At 35.6% G+C, this 23,376-nt stretch overlaps 1 long non-coding RNA gene across 1 annotated transcript; it reads right to left on the minus strand.

Annotated features, from left to right (window-relative positions):
• Positions 1–172: 172 nt before the first annotated feature.
• On the minus strand, positions 173–9,833 carry LOC144961633 (uncharacterized). The gene is made up of 4 exons (XR_013643232.1): positions 9,701–9,833; positions 4,261–4,323; positions 3,029–3,091; positions 173–411 (listed from the first exon to the last, which is right to left on the minus strand). It is a non-coding gene; the product is annotated as an uncharacterized LOC144961633 (long non-coding RNA).
• Positions 9,834–23,376: the final 13,543 nt, after the last annotated feature.

Consider the following 23,376-nt stretch of genomic DNA (forward strand, 5'->3'; position numbering starts at 1 on the left):
CCTACATCACAATCACTACAACCCACCAATACCACCATCATCCCTTCCTCCACTGTCACCTCCCTTCACAACCATTGCCATCATCATCAATTCTCATCATCATCACTTCACCATCACAACCCTACCATCATGATTTCCATCATCTCGTCACCCAACAATGCACCTTCACCAACAATGTCACTACTGCTGCTCCATCATCTACATCCCCATCATCACCTCGCCACCAACAACACCTCCATCATCAAGATTACTGCCATTGCAATCCCAGGGGCCCTCCAACATGCCCCATCCAGTTGCTCCGCTGAATACCATATTTCATCCTCAATGGCCTCACCACCCCTGCATGGCCATCCGCCCCAACCGCCCCTGTATGGCCATCCTCGTTTCCAGGAGCTTGATGACATCAAATATCTGCAACAAAAGGTAGGGACTGATAATAAAATGTAGGTAAAACAACTCAATTCTTTGACTTCAAATCTAGTCTATTATTGTTGATCCTTGACTAACCACTGAGTTTTCTAACTTTCAAGATTTTAAAGGCTTGGCTCAACTAAATAGTTGTTAGAAAAAACAAAACAAAAAAAAAAAACATTTACCACTGCAAGGCTATTTCCGAGTTTTTAACAGATATGTGCAAGTGCCATGTGTAGTCTTATTATACACATAACATCCTGTGAGAGGCCTAGTCTTAGTATATACATAATATTTTATAAGTAGCCTAGTCTTAGATAATATCTTGTGAGAGACATAAGAAGCCTAGTCTTAGATAAAATCTTGTGAGATGTCTAGTCTTAGTATATACATAATATTTTATAAGTAGCCTAGTCTTAGATAACATCTTGTGAGAGACCTAGTCTTAGTCTATACATAATATTTTATAAGTGGCCTAGTCTTAGATAATATCTTGTGAGAGGGCTACTCTTAGTATATAACTCGAAAGGGTATTAAGTCTGTTTTTTCAAATTTATGTTTTTGTACCCAAACGAAGCTTATTTTATCATTAAAAATTTGATACCAAAATTATAAAATTCTTATTATTCATTTCCGAGATATGAGCCATTGAAGTAAGGAAAGTATAAAAAACCAAGTTTTGAGAAAACTGACTTCGAATTTTAGGCACCTGTTTCGTGCACAGTTGAATCAATGGGCAAAGATAACACCTTGGCATTGAAAATTTAACGAGAGTAATAAAATTTGTCGTGTGCTTCAAACATAAATTTAATAATGTGCATACAAAGTTTTGAAATAATCCATCATTACTTTTGTAGTTATTTATTATTATATAAGAAGGAAACAAAAAGGTTTTACCTGCAACAACAACATCTTATCAACACTTCCGCATTATGTACAACAAAACAAAGACACAAAACAGCATGTTTTACTTTTACATCCAGGTAAACCCACTTTCCATATTGAATGCATTTATCGAACGCCAAAGAAATCTACCCAGGCCAAATTCATTGAGGAGTCGCATATCTCTGTACTTGAATTTAAACTTAAAAATTAGCCTTTCATTATTATTGGTGACTTAAACCATGACTATCTATCAAACCGGTCATCAACTGTGAAAAGCATTCAGAAGATTTCAACCGAACGATCTTTATCAGCATGGTAAAACACCAAGACATCAAGCTGGGAACATTCTAGACTGGGTAGTATTTTCTAAATAAATAATTATATAATGGATATAAGAGTGGTGGACCTCGCTCTGAGTGTTCACAAAGGCATTCTAGGTCAACCTGCCACTCGAGAAAATGCACCTCACAAAAAGCTAAATCAAACTATAAATATTAAAGAAAATGATAGTGGGAATTTTACAATCGATCTCAAAAGTAGCCTTAAAACGTAAAAAATATTGCTGATCTCAATTCCACTCTTTACCACGTTCTTGATAATCATGCTACAATTATAAAGAGATTTGTGACAGAAAGATGAGAAGCTTGTTGGTTCAACTCAGAGGTAAAAAAGGCCAAACAAAGGAGAGAGGCACAAAGCAATGGCAAAAAACTGGAAAAACTGTCGATCATGATATTTACTGTGCCATGAAAAGAAAATTAAATAATTTTATAAGGAAAGTTAAAAAGGATTATTACAATACAAAATTTAGAAACTTCAAATCATGTAAAGAGCAGCATGGCACCAGGTGACAAACAATTTGTTAGGGAAACAGAACATCAGAACTCTCCCAAACAGTGAATCAAACTCTAAGCTAGCTGAGAGTTTTGCGACCTACTTTAACTCTATGATTTTAAATATGAGGAAAGAGACGAATTACCAAAAACCTTGTTTCAAAATTTTAATGGAACTCAACTGTGCATATTTGAACCAGAAACAGGAGAAGTTCAACAAATTGCGATGAAACAGTCCAGTAAAATTGTGTGATTTTGACCCCATTTCTACATGTATATTTAAAGAACGCATAGATGTTTTAATACAAACAGTAACCAGCATTTTGAATGATTATCTCATCAAATGTTAATTCTTTAAAATAAAAAATAAACACATTTCCTTTTCACGTCTGCCTGTTTTTAATCTTAAAAAATGATGCAAAATATTGTCCATTACAACAATGTTAAACTAGGCCCAGAGGGATGTTCAAAGTCATACCTGCATATGTATGCACATCGATTATAACCCAATGTGTGAATATTCAATTGTCGGTCTGGGTGTGTGTATGTGTGTGTGTGTGTGTGTGTGTGTGTGGGAGAGGGAGTTGTGGGTTGTGGTACAAAAGATGCCTTTTTTTCAACTAATGTAAAGCGCATTGAGCATTTTATAATTTTGAAAATGCACTATACAAATTAGTTAATTTTTAACAATAATGATTATCTAAATATCATGACATCCTCGGTCAACCCAAGCTGAGGGAGACAAAGAGAGAGAGAGAGAGAGAGGAGAGAGAGGAGAGAGAGAGAGAGAGAGAAGAGAGGAGAGAGAGAGAGAGAGAGAGAGAGATGAGGGAGGAGAGAGGAGAGAGAGGAGAGAGAGGAGAGAGAGAGAAGAGAGAGAGACCAACTGGAATTCCTACCTCGAGGTGAAGTCGACATTCCTATGAAGAGTGCAGAATCCTCTCCCGTCTCTTGATGCCGTCCTTTAGAGAAAAAAAAAATGTAATTCATGTTTATGTTGTGTAATTATAAAAACTTATCAAAGATATTATATTTTGAAATAAATGCATTATAATCACTGATGATCTTTTCAGTTGGGTCCATCCTGATAGCTCAACTGGTAGGACATTTAACTCATGCAATGTGATTAAGTTGAGCCCCAAAAGCTAACTTCTAAATGAAGACATAGCACAAGGCTATTAATCATGTCACACTAATATATCAACACTTATGAAGACAGCATGCTTTTATCAGCATCACACCAAACTCCTGATTATCATATTATATAACGTTAGTAAATAATGAAATTACTAGCCTACTATAAATGTAAGCAGTTCTATCTTGTTAACTAAATATTGAAATAATTTTACAGTAAAAATAGTTAAATGGTGGGTCAGTTTTATTCATTTCATCCTTGTGAGCATGTCACCCTTTAAAAACAGGTGATGTCAGGATACATTGGTCTTGGTCCTCATTTCAGTTTTAGTTGGGTGAGTAGTGTTGACTTTATAAAATTCTCAGAAACCCAGCACACAGCTTCTATTAAAAACAAAATTAGTATCTATCATTATTATTGGTGTAATCTTTGAGTTTTGACTGATATTCACAAAGTCACACCACCTTGAGCAAGAGAAATATATTTTGGTTCTATGCGTTTTCTTGAACTTGAAGCACTCTTGTCAGTGCATTCCAAACAATGGATCAGAAAATGGTGAGTCTGATGATACTGTGTCATAAATTAGATGTGTCCATCGTTCTACAATTCCCATAACCATCTTCTAGGGAATAAATTTTGACCAAGACACTAAACAAAGTACAAACCGAGATAAGAGCTAAGGTTCTTCTATTAATCTAAACAATAAGGCCAATTCACATAAAAAGATTTGTGCAACATCATTCAGTGGCAGAGAGAGAGAGAGAGAGGAGAGAGAATAGAGAGAGAGAGATAAGAGAGAAAGAAGAGAGAGAGAGAGAGAGAGAGAGAGAGAGAGAGAGAGAGAGAGAGAAGAGAAAGAGAGAGAGAGAAGAGAGAGAGAAGAGAGAGAGAGAGGAGAGAGAGGAGAGAGAGAGGAGAGAGAGAGAGAGAGAGAGAGAGAGAGAGAGAGAGAGAGAGAAAGAGTGAGGGAGAGAAAAGACCAACTGGAATTCCTACCTCGAGGTGAAGTCTACAGTCCTATGAAGAGTGCAGAATCCTCTCCCGTCTCTCGATGCCGTCCTTTAGAGAAAAAAAAAATGTAATTCATGTTTATGTTGTGTAATTGTAAAAAAAATTTCAAAGAAATTATGTTTTGAAATAAATGCAATATGATCACTGATGTTCTTTACAGTTAGGTTCATCCTGGTTGCTCAACTGGTAGGACATTTAACTCAAACAATGTGATTAAGTTGAGCCCCAAAAGCTAACTTCTAAATGAAGACATAGCACATGGCTATTAATTGTGCCACACTAATACTAATATATCAACACTTATGAAGACATCATGCTTTATCAACATCACAACAAGCTCCTGATTATTATATTATATAACGTTAGTAAATAATGAATTATACTAGCCTACTATTAATATAAGCAGTTCTATCTTGTTAACTAAACATTAAACTAAGAGGAATACAATCAAATGTATACAAATCATATATAAAATGTAAACAAAACATAGTACAGTGCATAATAGAGAGATGATTTACAAGTGAAAATATAATCTCCATATAATAGCTATACATTTGACTGTTTCCCTCCAAGCTGGGGTATTCGGCCAGGGCCAGGACAAAACCAAGTAATTTCATTCCAAGACAAAGACAGAAAGCAAGGAAAACAGATATAGGAGGATAGAAGACACAGTCTGTACCTCCCTGAGATAGAGAGGGAGAGAGATAGATAGATAGATAGATAGAGAGAGACAGAGAGAGAGAGAGAGAGAGAGAGAGAGAGAGAGAGAAGAGAGAGAAGAGAGAGAGAGGAGAGAGAGAGACAGAGGAGAGAGAGAGAGAGAGAGAGAGAGAATGAGAGTGAACGATTTACAATTACCAATGGTACGGTCCAAATAAAAAGAGGAAATGAGAGAGAGAAAGAGAAAGAGAGAGATAGATAGATAAAGATAGAGAGAGAAAGAAAGAAAGAGAGAGAGAGAGAGAGAGAGAGAGAGAGAGAGAGAGAGAGAGAGAGAGAGGAGAGAGAGAGAGAGAGAGAGATAGGGCACACTTGAGCTTGATTATTTAAACATTTGTGAACAATATCACAAGCTTTAAAAACAGTCCTTTCACTAACTGGCAACCAATGGCGATTATATAGAATTTATTTTGTAGGATCATTAGATTTATCAGTTTTGTGGCTCTGTTTTGAATAGTTTGAAAATATTGTGTCAATATCGACAGTACACCTAAAAGCAATGAATTACAGTAGTTATACCTGTTGGTACCAAAGCATGAATATTTATTTGTGTGGTACTCTCATTAGGAAAATGTCGAATTATACCAATATTTCTTAAGTGATAAAAGTAAGATTGACTGTATTAAAATTTCAAAGACTTCATTTGAATGATTGGATGTCTTGTTTATTATTATTAGTCATTGTCGGCATTTGAACTTGAACTCTCTCCTCATTATATGTAAAACGCAAAGCAAAGAATTAACATATATTCAGAGCAAAGTACTCAACATATATAAAGAAACTGGACCAACAAACCACAAACTCACAGGATTTCTGTAGTTTCACAGCACGCCTCCAAATGGAATAAAACTTATCTTAAATAGTAATATTTATTGGATATTGTAATTAATTGAATGTCCAATAATGGCTGAAAAATATACCTAAACTAAAATAATTACTAAAAGTGCTGTCAAACTACAGAAGCTCTCCTTTCATTAGGTAATACAATAGAAGTCAGTTTTGTGGCAGAAAAAAAAATTTAAAAAATTTGAGTCACGTGTCGAGAAAAGGACTATTTTTAAACCGGGTCATTCAAGCATTCATACCTCCGCCATTAAAAAATGTACAGAGCTAAATTTGCTATCGTCTTAAAGAGGAAGGTTTTATCTTTATTTCTATACCGCTTCAACAATTTAAAAAAATGGATATTAAAGGTACAAAAATGCTGTTTTATAACTTTACAGCAACGAAAAATCCAGACAAATTGATATAAAATTTGAACCGAGTCTGTCTAAAAGATAAAAGTCTTATCTGTATTTCTACCAATTTGTTTTAATAAGGGTTATTTAATGGTCGAGGTATCGCATTTTTAAAATGCCTACCAAATCCTTGTTTTCAGCTTTGTGTGTTATCAGATTTTTAAATACATTATTGTAGTTTGTAACAGCATACAAATTGCCATAAGAATGAGATCTCAGATTATTAACAAAAAGAATAGAGTTCACGGAAACCACATTAATATTATATTAAAGTACCTTCATAATATATGTTTTAGATAGTTTTAAAACAAAATAAATATGATATATATGGTTATTTCAATTGATAACTCGAGTCGTTGTGTCTATGTTTTAATGATGGAACAGCCTAAATAAATTAATTTTTTCGTTTTTTATTTTTATGGACCTGTAATATTTTTTGGATGACTTTCTGGCCTTGGTTTTTATTAAACAACGAGCTGTTTTTATCAATTTATCCATGTCATTATTTTCATATCTGGTTTGTCTCTCGATGTTTATTTATTGCTAACAAAAAACAAGTGACGAATTTATACACACATCCTTCACTCATGGCGGCCATAGGAATACCACTACTTGTAGTTTATAAAATGTCAAAAGACACAATGATTTGTCCCAATGTGTTAGAAAATTGAAAAAAAACAATTACATTGTTTTCTTTATTTGGGAATAATGGAACTTGAAATAGTAAAAATATTGAGATTGGAGAAATAATAGACTCCGAAGAGTCACTTATTTTCTAAATTATTCAATTCTTTTTCTAATGCTTTCATGATAGACTATGTATAGGAACAATACAAGTTACTAGTGGCCAATGAAGCAGTATATGTGTAAAAGTTAAATAATCATTCTTTACGCCATTAAAACTGGATCAAAATGGATAAAAGGTTGACGTGTATTTTCTTGTTTTTATTTCTTTGTTTTTTATCTTCAATCTGGAAGAGATGTAAATTTAAGACGAGAAAAGAACCCAATTAAGAGATCAATGTTATCTTTTTTTTTTTAATATTTCACTTTTGGTTTTGGTGAGATTTGCAATACCGTACCTCAGTTTGCAACAATTCTCACCTCTCAAGCAAAGGGAGTAAATCAAAATAATTGGGTGGCTAGGTCTTTAGGGTATGTGTGGCAGAAAGTACTTTAATTCAGACTAGCATCCTATCTAAAGTATAGCAAACAGTACATTCAGTAACACAAAATCAGAATACAGGCATGCGTCATAAACCTTAAGGTGCCAAAAGACCTTGGGGTGGTAGGGGGTTGAGGGCACAAAGACATACATGCTGGGCACAGATGCATGATCCGTATAAGAGGGAAGCACTCTTATGCCAACTAATTTATCGGTACTAATAACATACAAAGAGACGATGTACAGTGCAAAGAAGACCATTTACAGTGGAAAAAGTCGTCGTCCTTGAAAGGAATTTTATGCCACTTTTCGGATAAGGATCCCAGAGAGGGCCAGGGCAAAACCAAGCAATATATTCCCAGACAAGTCCATAAAGTAGCATGGAAGTGAAAACAGGCATGGATGAAGTAAAGACATGATGTCTTGGGATCATATGAGTTGCTTTAGAGGTGGATTTATTACCTTATGCTGCTGGTTCGAACATTGTGCTTATCATTCATGAATTCATGTTGAATTTTGAGAAGGAAATATAGACTTTACCAGAAAGTTGAGATGATTTTTAAATTCAATAGACCCTGTTTCCTATAATGTGAGATATTTTACTTCTATCTGCATTATTTTGAGAGATATTTAATCTTTTATGCATTTGCCCGTAATCAGCAATTTTTCTGCCAACATGCGAAACTACGTGTTTCACGAGGTTCACTTCTTTGTTTTGCAAAGACCATTTGAAGAAAATGTCTGAAAAAAATTGGACCTCTTGCCTGGATTACTCTCTATTCGTTGACGTGAATTACATGTCATTTTTTGTATGATCATTATGTTAATATAGTATATGGATTATGCTATTTCATCATGCTGTAGGCCAAACATTTACTTTCGTCAGTGTTTTATGCTAATTTCAATAGACTGGAGATTTAGTAAAAAAAATGTGTCTAGTTCAAATTTTATCTTTCACTTTCATTTATCTAGTGCTTAAAATATATACTTCACAAGTATGATAATCTTTTTGGTGTTTAGTTACATGACATCAAAGTTGGATTCTTTTCTTATATCAATTTGGAAGCAAAAAAATTATAAATCTTGAAAAATAAATTTGTTCTCATTTTGTTATTTATTTATGGATTTGCTTTATGAATATAGTAAGAAAAATCAATTTAAAATATTCAAAATTGTCTCTTGTTGTACCTACTTTCATAGGAGTTTGGATTTTTTCATAATCTAATTTTGTATCACCAACAGTTTACAGTTTGCGTGTATCCATTCATTATCTATTCAATTAGTTATTAATTATTAACTCAAATAGCCCTGATCACGGATTAATCCGTGAATTCCGCTACTGCACATTAGCCCTGAACACGGATATATCCGTGACAGACTATACTGCTCAAACGGCTGTTTGCTTGTTGATTGGCTAGTTTTCTGGAACCAGACTATATAATTTTATTAATCATATTAAACTGCATTACTTTTCTTCATTCTAGAGACATTTTTCAAAATGATCTCATGTTTTTAATCTTACACATTTTATTTTGTTTCTCCACGTCCGTTTAACATAGTATTGATTGTTATACCCAAAAAAAATTTGAAGGAAAACTTATTAAAAATAAATGTTTGAATTTAGGCTTGAAAGCCCAGAGCTCAGGTATCTGACGCTGAGTCAGTCCCAGGGCTGAAAGAGTTAATGTATAGCAATAATAATTATCAAAGTATCATGATGTCCTTTCCCTACAGCTTCCCCAGTTAACAGATATATATATATATATATATATAAGCAAGATTGGCAAGTTTTTGTTATGTGATTCTGCATTGTCATTGACGCATCAGAATCAAAGAATGCGCCAAGAAATTGAACCTCTCGTCCTTATATGTGCAACTCAACGAAAAAGAATTAAACAGTGGCTTTGCTTAAAGTCCCGTAAAGACAGTACTCAGATCTATTTTTATAGTTCCATATGATTCAGTACATGTTTCAAAACCATTCATGGAATTTCTCCTTTCTCCTAAATCTTCTAAATCAAGCACCTTGCTTGGCCCAGGCTTCCATTGCCTTGCTGATCTAAGACCTGCATTTATGTCCTTTTCTGAGGGTGGAATTTTGGAGAGGTCTTAGAGAACTCACTTAGATCAGCATCCGCCATAATCCAGTACAGAATCATATGGAACTGTAAAAATAGATCTGAGTACCGTCTTTAAGGGTCGGTAAAAATAGCCCCTGTGTTTAGTGTAAAAGTAAAAGTAAAAGCAAAGTAAACCTACTCAACAATTAAAAAAAATTAATTAAAAAACCGGACCAACAAACCCGAACGAAATGAAACGTATCTAGTAACATTTATTGACTAATTGAAAGTCCATAATGGCTTAAAGATTAACTAATAATATACTAAAAGTGCTGCCAAACTACAGAAGCCCTCCATAGATTAATTTTTTTTTCATCATCTACTTTTGTAGGTATCACCAGCAGTTGGCCTATTGTCAGTTGTTTGCCAGGCGACTTTGCAAAACCACGCCAGCTTTATGCCAGAAATCAGCCTACTTTATCCTACTTCACCTGCGATATTTGCCCAAAATCCGAAAAAAAATAAATAAATAGAAAATAAATTAATTTGATTTAAAACATTATAATCAACAATAGTGCATTGTCTCAATACAAAATATATGTTAATAAACGCGACTCACTATTTACAACTCTTTCCTTTTAAAGGCATGAGGATTCGGAGTTTCGATTTTGTTTTCAACGGGAGTTTGACTGTCGGATATTGTTATCATCGTCGATTAATCTGAATAAGTTTTGTAATATAGATCTCGGCCAACAGTATACTCACAATAGGTGCTTCTAAAGTCACTTTATGGGGTGGGGGGAGGGGGAATAATTAGGCTTGATTGCTAGACGTTTACTTTTTAAAATGGTGTACAAATCATAAAAAATCCGCCATCCGCAGGCATTTTCCCCATCGCCCCGCGTTGATAAAAAAAAAAAAAAATCCGCCAATTCGGCAACACTGATCACCCGTAGGTTACAGTTCACAGCTGTTGAAAACTCTTCGTATCTTCTTATCGTGCATTCATTCATTATTTATTCAATTGGTAATGGAGAGCAATAATATTTTCAAAGTATCATGATGTCTTTTCCTTTCCTGCAATGTCTTCCCCTGTTAAAAAGTCAACAGAGACACACGCACGCACATACACACACTCTTAGAGAAGAGAGAGAGAGAGAGGAGAGAGAGGGAGAGAGAGAGAGAGAGAGAAGAGAGAGAGAGAGAGAGAGAGAGAGAGAGAGGGTGGTGTGTGTGTGTGTGGTATGTGTGTGTGTGTGTGTGTGTGGGGTGGGGGGGGGGGGTAATTCCTACCTCAGATGAAGTCTTGATTCACGTTGGCAAGGATGATAAAGCCACTGAAAATGATTGCGACTTTCTAAGAGTAACTTTCAGGGTCAGATTGGCAGAGATTGCAACAGCAGAGCTCAAAATGAAGAAGATGATGTTGATATAAAAGTGATGGCAGGGATGTAGATGATGAAAGCAGCAGCAGTGACAATGATGGTGAAAATGGCAAAGCAGGTGATGTGATGATGGAAGTCACTCCGGCAGGGCTATGGTGGTGAAGATGATGATGATGGGAAGTGATTCTGATGGCAGTGGTTGTGTTGGGAAGTGATAGCTTTGGCTGGGTGATGGAGTAATGGTGAGTCATAGGGGTTGTGATAGAAGCGACCATGCTGTGAGGTTATGGTAATAAGTGAAAGCCATGGCTTGGCGAAAATGATAGAAGCAGGTTCAAACAATAAAGATCCGATAAATGGCACATTCCAAACCCAGGGTCGAAATGACCCAACAAGAAAGAGTCAAACAAATCACATCCCTATCCCTCGTCTTCAAGACAAATGTAAATCAACATTCTGCCCAAACACATTCGGGTTTCCTGTAGGCCTCCAGTCCACCTACTGCATTTGGGTATTGGACCTGAGACACAAACAAATCACCCCCACCGGTTGAGGTACACTCATCTGTATTTCAAATCCATGCGAATGCCAACCACAATCATCTTGTCAACAAAGAACACGAAATGTAACTCACCCGGCCCCAACCAGTTGGAATCACTCGAACCCAAGTCCAGAACCACACCACCACCATCACTTATCACTGAATCTGCCTCCAGCATCCCCATCCTCCCACAACTTCCACCCACCACCACCGTCCTCGACGAACACAATCCCTTCATCGCAATCACTGCAACCCCACCAATACCACCATCATCCCTTCCTCCACTGTCACTTCCCTTCACAACCATTGCCATCATCATCATCCCATCATCATCACTTCACCACCACAACCTACCATCATGATTTCCATCATCTCGTCACCCAACAATGCCACCTTCACCAACAATGCCACTACTGTTGCTCCATCATCTACATCCCCATCATCACCTCGCCACCAACAACATCTCCGCTCATCAAGATCTCTGCCATTGCAATCCCTGGGGCCCTCCAACATGCCCCATCCAGTTGCTCCGCTGAAAACCATAACCATCCTCTATGACCTCACCACCCCTGCGGCCATCCTCCCCTGCCGCCCCAACATGGCCATCCGCGTCTCCAGGAACTTGGCGTCGTCAACTATCTGCAACAAAAGGTAATGACAGATAATGAGTGACTGAGAGAAAGAGGAGAGAGAGAGAGGAGAGAGAGAAGAGAAGAGAGGAGAGAGAGAGAGAGAGAGAGAGAGATAGAGAAAGAGAGAGATAGAACTAACTAATGTCCGGGAGATATTCCGAAAGCTCTACATCTCCGTATTCTTTCAATTTATATTTTCACATTTGATCTCTTGTCAGGCGTTTATTTATTCAATTTGTCATCATAAAGAAGCATTTTAAAAACTCTAGAACAAACCTTGATAGATTTGTGGAAGTTTAAAATTTCTAATTTGACAATTGTTTGACAGATGAAGGTCGAAGAAAGTATGTTTTAAAAGATAATGTTTTTGCCTCGTCCGTATAAAAAAAATCATAGCCTAAACTCTCGAATATGTATTATCTTGAGAAAAATGTGATAAATTATTGAATACGAGACTATTGTGACTTATAATGTCATTTCCCGTGGATCCAAGAACTAACTCTACCGGGAAGAAAGAAACATGTGAAAGTCACGTCTAAGAGTAATCAGTTCCTTTGAACCCATAAAACAGGGGACTGAGGAACACTGATGATGTCGAGGTTGTGCTATAATGTCCAACCTCATCGTATTACGTCCAATAATAAATATACAGAAACGGCGATGCTCGTATAATCATGGAAAAGGCAGGGTGTTAAATGAGGCAACTTACCATCTATCTCCAGACACAGTGTTTATACAAAATTAAATCAATGTACCGAATTATTTAAAAACAATACACTACACAATAATCACTGAAATACACTCAAGAAATAAACACATCATGAACTTAATTTAAAAATACAAAAAGATGTAAAGATTGCCTAAAGTTTCTTACAATAGCTGGGTAGTATTATAATTCTCGTCACCATTACGAGAGAGAGACCAAAAATGCGTGTGATCAGTTAGACTGAACGATTCCAAGTGATCGGTTACTGGAGGGTTCATCACTCATATGAATTCACAATTCGACCAATTGTGTTGTAGAATAATGGCATCTCTACGAATTCAGCTTGTGAAACTCAAGCACGAAAAAAAAAAATCATGAAAAAAGAAAAGATTAAATTTTTACCTGCAGCTGAAGTCGACCATCTCGAAAGTCCACTGAAAATGAAATTTCGCGGTAGAATAAGGTGTGTAGTGTTTTGTTTTTATGAAAGTGTAAACAACTCATGGACGGTGGATAATGATGGCCTTGACTCTCTTAAGATGCGGCTACATTATTGCGTTGAGGCGAAATCATTAAGATATTTTATACGGAATACATATTTATACCTCATTGACATATAGGCAAAATTGGCTTATCTACCCATTTACAATATTAATGCTCGTGCTGACGTGATAATAAATGATTCGAGGTTACACAATTAAATGTGATCTCATTATATATTTGGCAAATTGGATTTTTATCAACACGAAAGCTCCGACAAACATAGGACCAATCGTCACCAAATTTTGCATGATGATAACAATTGACATGAAGATGGTTTTTGAGCACTATGAGATTGATGAGACATCGTGATGATGTTATTGGAAAATCCAATTTGTTTAGTTAAATCCAATCGAAAACAGACGCTATTATTGTTAGCACGTGGGTTGCGTATCAATCTCCTGGTTAGTGAGAATGACACTGAAGTGAGAGTAATGGCATTGAATCGATGGCTCCTCTTTGAATACAATCAAATTCTTAAAATTGATGCGAACCATTTTCCGTTCGTGAAATTGGGAAAAAGTTATAGTGAGCGAAATATACAAGTTATTAAATGAAGAAAATGTCTCTCCGTGCGCAAATAAAAGCTCCGTGGAGTTCTCGTACAAAGTCGAAAATCCTATTGTTAGTAAAACAATAGAAATTGAGTTAAAATTTCATTCAACTTTTGAATATTAAGTTTGTGTTAATCGACTTATCGTCAACTTGATATGCTTGAAAATAAAAATAAAAACATGAGTGTAAAAATTTCAACACTTCTCGAATAACTCATAAGCGCAAAAGTCAAAAGCCGATTGCTTGTTCCTACCCTAGAACGTCAACGTTAAGCGAATCAGATAGATAATAGCAATAAGTTTGAGTCCTTTGTGAAGAGGACACAAAACAGCGTTGTGTTTTACAAAGGCGATCACTTTTTATACTCTTCTATACTACAAAGTAAAATCGGATTACGTTACTTGTCCAGCATCAAAACGCGTGATTATTTAACGGTAGCGGTAACTAATCCGCCAATGTGGATATAGCTTTAAGATAGCTTAAATAACACGAAGAAAAATATGTTTAGATATAGTACATTATTTAGAAAGCCTGTTGTGAGCTGTGCTTAACCCTTGATCTATTAATATCTTACTGGTTATGAAGTAATTAAAAAACAGAACGCCGAGTGATTAAATACACGATTTTATGCATGAACACTTTTCATTTGTACCGGGACCATGTGTTTTGATGCTGGAAAAATAACGTAATCCGATTTTACTTTATCGTATAGAAGAGTATAAAAAAATGATCGCCTTTCATCACCAGTCTCAATGTTAAATTTCTTTCCACCACTCTATGATGATTTTGAATCTAGAAACTTTCTGTTGAACCAATCCAGGTCATGTCCTCCCTCCTCTCTCCTCCTCATTCTCCTCACTCTCCTCCTCCTCCTCCTCCTCCTTCCATCTCATCCTCCTCCTCCTCTCCTCCTCCTCCTCCTCCTCCTCCTCCTCCTCCCCTCATCATCATCATCATCATCACCATCGATGTCGTCGTGGATGTCGTTAGAATGGGGCTGGTTGGTATTTGTAGTATTTGCTTCGTAACTTAAGGCACAAGGTTCGGCACATTTCCACTGCGGTGTTGGGGTCTTAATAAACTCGCCTAGCTGGCCATGGCGTTGCTCTGCGGTCGACGCTTAGGTTATTCCATTCTTCCCAAAAAACTGTCTCTATTGTTTATTTATTCATATCTATCTATTTATATTAGCTTTGTTCCATCATCGTCGTCATCTCTTCAATTCATTTTCATCCACCATCATCATCATCCCACTCTATATCACAACAGTTTCATCATACACTCGGCTGGACAATTACCAACAATCTGTCCTTTAAAAGAAACCAAGTACTCGTTCATTTAAGATGATTCAAGGTTGAGTATTCCAAACTGTGTTTCTTGCATTATACATGCTTGGGTAACATGAAATGGCATATTTTTATATCATATAATGGTCACATCCTTACCAAGGCATGGATCAGTAGGTCCCTATGAAGACTGATTGTATAACGTATTCATTTTCTGTTGTTTTTGTCTTCATTTTTTCACACATTCTGTGGTATAATCAGTTCCAAGTGGTCATGCTATAGTGGTAGTGACATCCTGCAGGCAACATAGATCAAAGCCCGTTTAATTTTTAGAAGAATTTATCAAAATTATCGTCTTCCGGGTTCTATTGGAAAGTATGGTTTTCGATATTTAAAAATCATTTTGTATGAGAACTGTTAATCAAATATTATATTACTATTACTATATTAATAAATAAATATATAATCCGGTTCAGCGGTGTTCACCCGTCTAATTTAAATTTCATTCCGCTGTTTTGTTTATTTATTTATTGATTAATTTACTGTGAAATTTTTAAAGTTCCAAAAATTACGTATTTTTGTCTCCAATTGCAAACAAATAAAAGAAATGTGACTTGCAATTTGAGACTTGTATAGCCTATTTTCATCACCAGTCTCCATGTTAAATTTCTTTCTATGATCATTTTGAATCTAGAACTTTCAAGTTGACCAAATCCAGATTTTGATGAATAAACAAATATAAATAAAATAATAATAATAATATATAAATAATAATAATAATAATAATAATAATAATAATAATAATAATAATAATGATGATGTGATGATGATGATGATGATGATGATGATGATGATGATGATGATGATGATGATGATGATGATGATAATAATAATAATAATAATAATATAATAAATAATAATAATAATAATAATATAATAATAATAATAATAATAATAATAATAATTAATAATAATAATAATAATAAAATAGAAGAAGAAGAGAAGAAGAAGAAGAAGAAGAAGAAGAAGAAGAATAAGAAGATGAAAAAAAGAATAAGAAGAGAAAGAAGAAGAATAAATTAATTAACTGATTAATTTTTGAATTGAATTTGATCTTATCAATGTTTATTTATTTATTTATTCATTTATTTATTTATTTATTTATTTATTTATTTATTTATTTATTTATTTATTTATTTATTTATTTATTGATCTATTCATTTATTTGTTTGATTGTCTATTTAGTTATTTATCAATTTATTTATTTATCATTTAAACTTTAAATTGTCTTGTGGATTTAATTGTTTCCATTAATTTCATGATTTTTTAGACTGGTTTGTAAATGTTGACCATTAAAATGACCTCTAAAACGATGTAAAATCATAATTTATCAGAGACGTTGCTTTCATGATTATTTTTGTTATTAATATATCATTGTACTATGAATTTGTACATTTATGATTCATTTCGATTTTACATTGCCGTATTGATACATTTTTTCCTGACATTCAAAGTTGTGTAAAACTGTCTGTGAATGATACAATGCAAGCTATATTATGAGATTCTGTAATTATATTGTATAAGGCATTTAAAGGATAATTCCTACGAAGCCTTTAGTAAGATAAGATAAACATCGAGAAACAACTGCATATTTGAAAACAACAGCTCAATGACCAATCAGCTGTCCACTCAATGACCATTGAGACCTGATTTGGTCTATACTGTTTGAAACGTTTTAAAACTCACCTCGTCATGTTAATTCATGATATCGCGCTGTTTAAACCTTTTTAAAAAAAATCTCACCGGGTCAGCTTAATTCACGATATCACGCTATTGTTTTTAATCCATGTAGAATCTTTCTTATAGTTACAAGTATGACAAACTATTCAGAGCTCTAACACACACACACACACACACACACACACACTCATAAAAATACACAAACATACTCACAGACTCACACTCATATTATAAATACACAAACATACTCACAGACACACAGACACACTCACAGACACACACACGCACACACACACACACACACGCACACCAATATTATAATATATATATATAACACACAACACACCCCGCGCTTTCAGTTATTACTCAAAAGAAGAAAACATCGATATCGAATTATTATTTTAAACTTCATATTTCGTCTTGGATTTCATTATTCTATATTAGCCTTTGTAAACATAACCAGTGTCATTTGGAGAGATTTTTCTCACAAGGCAACCCAAAAACAGTCTTCCATAAAATCCTCAACACTTTTGTTGACTTTCCATGAGTACGGAAACACATACATGTGACGTCACTATTTCTTGAAACAGTCTGTGACCGTACCATCGTTAACACACACTACCGTCCTGTGTTATCTATGTCGTTAACTGCCATCGTTAACGACGGCTACGTTGTCGCTCACTTCGACAAACGAATATTCATTTTTAAATTCTTATTTTATTGCATCGTAGAATACTTATGATTGGTTTGTTTTAGGATTTAGAATGTTACTAACATTTTTTTTTACCCCTACTGTCCATCTTGTGTCAGCTTGACTCGGTGATATCTATGATAATTCGTTTTGACAATTGGATTCAGTAGTCTGATGTCACGGCGCCGGCAGCGGCGGCCATCTTGGTTCTAAACAAAGAAAATCAAATTTCTTTTTATTCTTCATGCTGGCTAGAACTTTTCATATGCCTTGTGATTAGAATGTGTAAAAGTCAAAACATGATCAAATTTATGTTTTTTCCCCTCTGGATACGCTTTTATACTCACCGGGTATTGTTCCCAAGGTTAGAGCCAGTGTTACTAAGTTACCACGCGTCATAAGGAAGGAAGTGGGTGATACGACTGTTGAAGCCTATTTCAATCGGGGCACTGGCTTTCTTACTGCGGATCGAGTCTGAATAGCCTTCCGGGGCTATTCGGGCTCCAATGTGCGTGCACATACAGAGGGGAGAGGGCGATACAATGTAGGCAGGGAGTGGAACTGATAAAGAAATAGAAAAAGAGTTCAGAAGAAATTCTGTTTTGCCCATATCACACTGACTCTGCTCATACCTCTACTTTGGGCTGTAGAAAATTTTTTGCCCGCTCACACCATCACAATGTTTGTTTCTTTGTCCTGATTTTATTTGGACATCGTGTTATGTTGTTAGAAAGCTTTTAATTTATACCACAGTTACTTTGACTGACTTTTGTTACTTTTGAAGAGTTTAAACTCTTTTCTTTCTAATTTCTATCTGGACCGATACCATGATTTTGTCTTTCTCTTCAAATATAGCGGATTAAACTTCCCTTGATATTACTAAATCGTAATTTTGATTGCATTGCATTATTTATGTAAGTACCAATAATTAAATTTTAAAACCGAAAAAACCCCAACAACTTTAAATGAGATTTTATATGCGCACATATCCCCTAAACGAGCTCCAAGGCGAGACTTACAAGGGCGTTCCTGGCCAAAGGAACACTTACATGTAGGAATTTACATGAAACTGATGTGGTTGTTGTATCGGTTCTTTAGCCCCTAGCGTCAGAAAACGATATTTTATAGGATATTTTAATTCGATAGCACGATATTCACATAGAACCTACATCCTGCCTTAGACGTCCACTCGAGTGTGTTTACAATTTGTGTCAGTTGCCCGAGATATGGCTATGGGCACGCCAAGTTTTAGCTATGGGCTTTGCTCCTCTGACCAATGTAGCTTGTATCAAGTGTATTATTATGATAATTATTATAATCATCTTTATATATTTATTATTATTATTATTATTATTATTATTATTATTATTATTATTATTATTATTATTATTATTATTATTATTATTATTATTATTTGTGCTCAACATCCATGTTGTAGGCCTCGGCTTCGGGCTCTACTATTAATATGGCCCTGGATTATACGGCTACTACTACCACTACCACTACGTACGTTATCATTATAATCATTATAATCTCTTCGCTATCATAATCATGACCCATCGTTTCTGTTATTCTTGATGGGAAGTCAGTTTCTATGGTAATAGGATTCAATAGTCTGATGTCACGTCCGCCCAGCAACGAGCAACTTGGTTCCAAACAAAGAATATCGGTACTTTTTATTCTTCATGCTAGCTAGAACTTTTTCACATGTCATGTGATCAGAATGCATAAAAGTCAAAACATGATCAGATTTATAATGTTTTCTCCTCTGGATACACTTTTATGCTCGTCGGAGAAGTATTTCAAATAGGGCGTACGCCATTGTTCCGATAGTTTAGAACCAGTTATTAAGTTACTATGCGTCATTACGAGGGAAGTGACGGCACGACTGTAGAATCCTATTATTAAATCAATTATTCATGATAAATTCTTTTTCAATATTGCCAATGATTGAATTTGTTATTCATGACAAATTCTTTATGTTTCTATGCTTGTTACAATCATCATCATCATCATAATTGCCTTTTTCTCCCTGGGTTAGGGTATAGGCCACAGACAAACAGTTTCCATCCTTCTCTAAATCGAGCTAGCTTTTTTTTTTTAATCTCGTTCCATGTCTTATAAATTCTGTCATTGCAGAAACTCTTTGGTCAAACAAGATAAAAAAAAAAAAAAGATTTGATTTGATTTGACCTTCTGCGTTTCTGTAACGGTTTGAGTTTTACGGAAGGGGTGTTAACCAAAAAGCCCATACACACGCACTTAGCCTCGTTTTGTAAGGGTTTATGATTTCTCATCCTATGTTATCAAGCATGGCGTGTTTTGATGAGAGTCTGGTAAATTTGATTTTTTCCCCATTTTAGAGTGATTTTTATGAAATGGTTCGTATTTCCACAGCGTTCTAACATTTCAGGATTAATTTATTTGTGATTTCCAACAGAATTTAGTATAGAATGGGGAGGAAGTGCTCAGTCGTAAATTGTCGAAGTGGATATCGTCCCACTCCCGACAATCCACCATCGGCACCAGATGAAAAGATTTTTGTTTATCGTTTTCCAACTGACGATGAAACAAAAAGGCTTTGGATTTCACGGCTGCCAAATTTATTGAAATTTGAGGATGTGACTGATAATATGGGCGTGTGTTCTTTACATTGGCCGAAAGACACTGAAATGATTCGAACCGTTGGAAGAGCCTTTTGACCTGCTAATCCACCTTCTATTTTCCCTAACGTTCCAAAAGCTTGTATCCCTCTACAGGCTGGCAGACATACTTCTCGTAATACAGACAGAGCAACAGCAGAGTCGAGAGCTATTGTTATTGATGAAATATTTGTGATATCTCCCAACACTATAGAATTAAACGAATGAAATACGTACGAAGCCTAAAAAGTTTCCACCAATGAAAGCATTCAGCGCCATTTTATCTTGGGCTGGAAATGTAAACATTACCATTCATTCGGTCTCTATGTCAACATAACGACACAACAAAAACAACAACAATATTAAAATCCACAATAAAATGGTTCAGAACTGTTGCGTGTATCTATGCCACAAAAAAGCTATAAAAAATGAAGTTAGAGAATCTGTGTAATCATGTATTATAATGTGTTCTTCAACCACCACAACATCATCACTGTCACTACTACTACAACCACCATCACCACTTCATCACTACCACAACTACTACAACCACCACCACCACATCATTATCACTACCACTACACGACCACCACATCATCATCACTACTACAACCACCACCACTCCATCATAATCACAACAACTACAACCATCACTACCACCACTATTACAACCACCACCACCACCACCACATCATCATCACTACCTCTACTACTACAACCAACACCAAAATATCATCACTACCACCACTACTACAACCACCAGCACCAAATCATTATCACGACCTCTACTACTACACCACCACCAGCACATCATCATCACTACCACTACTACTAAACCACCACCACCACTATATCATTATCATTACCACTACTACTAGAACCACCACAACCACATCTTCATCACTACCACTACTACTGCAACCACCACCACCATATCATCATCATAACCACTACTACTTCAACCATCACAACTACATCATTATCACTACCACTATTACTACAACCACCACCACATCATCATCACTATCACTAATACTACAACTACATCCACCACCACATCATCACTACCACTACTACTACACCACCACAACCACATCATCATCACGACCACCACTACTACAATCACCACCACCACATCATCATCACTACCTCTACTACTACAACCAACACAACAATATCATCACTACCACCACTACTACAACCACCAGCACCTGATCATTATCACTACCACTAGTACTACACCACCACCATCACATCATCATCCCTACCACTACTACTACAGCCACCATAACCACATCGTCATCATTACCACTACTACTACAACCACCACCACCACATCATCATCAAGACCACTACTACTACAACCACCACCATCACTATATCATTATCATTACCACTACTACCAGAACCACCACAGCCACATCGTCATCACTACCACTACTACTGCAACCACCACCACCATATCATCATCATTACCACTACTACTACAACCATCACCACCACATCATTATCACTACCACTACTACTAAACTACCACCACATCATCATCACTACCACTACCACTGCAACCATCACCACCATATCATCATCAATGCCACTACTACTACAACCACCACCATCACATCATCATAACGACCACCACTACTACAATCACCACCACATCATCACCTCCACTACTACTACAACCACCACCACATCATAATCAATCATAATAATGATGGTGATTATTTTTCATTGAAGATAGGGATGACCAGCAGACTAATAAATGCGTAATTTGTTCAAAATAAACAATATGTTACCCACTCGGAAAATTATAATGATGAGTGAGTACAGTTTACGGCAATCAAAACAAAATTTCATATTAATTGTTTCCAGATCGACGGTTGGGTGATTAGATTTCACTGAAGAGTTGGGAACACAAGCAGAACAACAAATATGTAATTTTTCAGATCAAAGAATTTGTGACCCACCCTTAAATCCACTCGGACAATTATACTAATGACTGTGATTAGTTTTTAATTATTATATGTGATAGCCAGCAGACTGAATGCGTAATTTTTTCAAAATAAACAATATGTTACCCACCCTTAAGTAAACTCGGACAATTATAATGATTAGTGAGTACAGTTTGCGGTGATCAAAACAATGTTATTTTTTCTAGATCGACAGTTGGCTGATTAGTTTTCACTGAAGAAAGGGGAATAGCAGTAGACCCCCCTTAAGTCCCTCCGGACAATTATTATAATGAAAGTGATTATATTTCCCTGAACAGAGGGAAAGGCCGATACCAGATGCGTAATATTTAAAAACAAAACAAAACAATATGTTACCCACCTTTAAGTCCATTCGATAATTATAATAATGAGAGGAATTAGTTTTCACTAAGGATAGGGGATCGCCAGCACACCTAATGCGTAATATTTCAAAACAGAGAATTTGTGACCCACCCTTAAGTCCACTCGGACAATTATACTAATGAGTGTGATTCGTTTTCAATAAAGATAGGGGAGGGCGATCTGACCATGTACGTAATTTTTCAAAACAAAGAATTTGTTATCAACCCTTAAGTCCACTCGGACAATTATAATAATGAGGTTGATTTGTTTTCATTGAAGATAGGGATCGCCAACAGAACAAATGCGTAATTTTTCAAAATAAACAATATGTTACCCACCTTTAAGTCCATCGGACAATTATAATAATTATTGAGCACAATTTACGCAATCAAAATAATGTTACTGTTTCCAGGTCGACGGTTTTAAGAATAGATTTCACTGAAGAGAAGGGATGGCCAGCAGACCAAATGCGTAATTTTTCAAAAAAAACAAACAATAGTGCAGTTTACGGAAATCGGACCAATGTTATTGTTTCCAGATCATGTAAATGTTGCTGCTCGAAGCTCGAAGAAATAAATGATATGAAATAGAATGTAAGCTTCAATTTAATTACAAGAACAGATGAAATGAACGTTTCGGGTTTCCCATTTATCAACAAAACAGGATGAATGAAACTCTACAGATGAATGAGATGTGGTAGTGTGATGTGGTAAACACAAGTTTATTCATCGCTACAACGCCACTACCACATCAGCTTACATTCAATTTCATATTAATTGTTTCTAGATTGACGGTTGGATGATTAGTTTTCACTGAGAGAGGGGAAGGCCAGGCTCCCACCCTTAAGTCTACCCGGATAATTAT

Source organism: Berghia stephanieae, unplaced genomic scaffold (assembly GCF_034508935.2).
Source record: "Berghia stephanieae isolate SIO BIC M18660-M18661 unplaced genomic scaffold, UCSD_Bste_1.3 scaffold339, whole genome shotgun sequence".
NCBI lineage: Eukaryota > Metazoa > Mollusca > Gastropoda > Nudibranchia > Aeolidiidae > Berghia > Berghia stephanieae.